We start from the raw sequence: 1,832 nt of genomic DNA, 5'->3' as shown, positions 1-1,832 counted from the left end.
CAGGAAAAGTGTATGAATGTACAGAGGAGAGTGTCAGTGATTTCTAAACCATGTTATAAAATATATATTTAGTCAAACTGTCTCTTTAGCAGCAGCTGAATCAGCTGTGATCAGCTCCTGTCTGCAGTGTCTCATGATGTTCTGTTTTACTGTGAAATTGAAGGAAGCTTTATAGATGCAGTGATGTTGTTAGGTTTTCAATGTAGTGAGTCCCCGGGACCCACAGGTGGTGACTTGAGTGGGTCCCTGGGAAATTCAATGGGTCCCAAATACATTTTTTTTATTTCTTATATTCTTCTATTTCTTAAATTGTAGTGTTAAACTCCTTTGATGGTGGTATGATATGGTTATAATTAATGGATATATTCATGTATGTTCAAATTGTATCTAAAATTAAACAAATAAGATTCCAAATCTGAAAAGTTTATTGCAAAACAACTGTCGCAGCGGCATGACATACAAAATTCAAATAAAATAGCATTTTTGTAGCAACATAAACAGCACCAAAATAAATTACTAAAGTTCAAATGAAAACAAAATGGTGTCTGTAGTACCAAAATAAATTATCAATAAAGTGCTGATTTTAACACATAAACAAAACATTCTCATCACCATGACAGGCAATAAATAAATTGTCGCAAAAACAAGACCAAAATCTTCTTGTCTGAACATCAACTAAATCAAGTGAACTGAGTCAATCACTGTGAAGTTTATTTACTACTATGAAGTTCGTATCTTTAATTGTTGAAATGAAATCCGCGGTGACTGGCTAATTGTTGTGGTAGTGGCTAAACTAGCATGTCGCGATACTGTGCACAGGGGATCACGTCTGCGCGGAGTAGATGCGCAGAGGGTTGAAACAGCGCTTGCCTGGTCTGCTGACAGTGAAGTTACTTTTGCTAGTTACTGTGATTTTAAACACGAGTTGTTGTTCACAATGTTTCGTTTTTCATGGGAAAAATGAGTTGCGTCCCCGGGACAGTGACTTTACTGCGTCCTTTCAGATTTTAATGCGTCAGGGACGCAGGACGCGGACCTAGCAACATCACTGCAAAAGTATTGGAAGAGTGAAGCCAATTCCTTTATTTTTGCTGTAGACTGAAAACATTTGGGTTTGACACCAAAAGATGAATATGAGACGAGAGATCAACATTTCAGCTTTTATTTCCAGGTATTCACATCTGGATCGGATACACGACTTAGAAGATAACATTATTTGTAACGGAACACCAAATTCTTAGGTGAGCAAAAGTATTGGAACAGATAGACTTAAAATAGATTAAAGTTTATAAGACTTAATATTTAGTTGCAAATCGTTTGAGATGTGTATAAGAGACAGGACCTATAGTGTCTTTTAATATTTCTGTCTGAGGGATTTCTCTGAATCTTAATTAGATCATAATATTTCTGTGTGGGATATGTGAGTTTTGTTGACAGACCTGTGAGTAAAGAGACTGTCTCACCTCACATCAGCCTCTTTCTGCTGATTTCTGTAGTTGTGAATCACGTCACTGCAGCTTCATGACGCCATCTAGTGGACTGATGGTAGAAGTGCAGCAGCTGATGGCAGCTTCCTCTGCCTCACACTGATATGAAACAGAGAAGAAGAGCCAATCAGCGGAGGAGCAGCTGGAGAAATGATGTACATTTGAGTCGATGTGCAGATGAATGATGTGTGTTTCTCTCCACATGAAGGTAGAAAGTGTGTGTGAGCTGATGTGGATGTGAACTCAGCAGCATGGATCAGTGTGAGGACAGAGAGGAGGGAGCCCCTCCCTCTAAAACCACTCTGTGTGGGGAACATGAGAGAAAGACCAGAGCTCAGAGGTGAG

General features: G+C 38.9%; 2 protein-coding genes and 1 long non-coding RNA gene across 3 annotated transcripts in view; all 3 read left to right on the top strand.

The window, feature by feature from the left end:
* The window catches only part of LOC147817758 (uncharacterized), a 3,890-nt gene extending 2,063 nt beyond the window's left edge, over positions 1-1,827 (top strand). Inside the window, exon 2 of the long non-coding RNA XR_015438701.1 lies at positions 1,696-1,827. This is a non-coding gene — a long non-coding RNA (uncharacterized LOC147817758). The remainder of the gene's footprint in view (positions 1-1,695) is intronic.
* The window catches only part of LOC111672392 (uncharacterized), a 44,743-nt gene that overhangs the window by 13,303 nt on the left and 29,608 nt on the right, over positions 1-1,832 (top strand). The window lies entirely within an intron of this gene.
* Positions 1-1,832, top strand: part of LOC111672399 (CLIP-associating protein 1-B-like) — a 27,749-nt gene that overhangs the window by 20,198 nt on the left and 5,719 nt on the right. The window lies entirely within an intron of this gene.

Source organism: Seriola lalandi, unplaced genomic scaffold, assembly GCF_002814215.2.
Source record: "Seriola lalandi dorsalis isolate HSWRI2012SDOR001 ecotype SW California unplaced genomic scaffold, Sedor1 jcf7180002054899, whole genome shotgun sequence".
Taxonomy (NCBI): Eukaryota; Metazoa; Chordata; class Actinopteri; order Carangiformes; family Carangidae; genus Seriola; species Seriola lalandi.
This window is presented reverse-complemented; position numbering and strand designations above follow the sequence as displayed.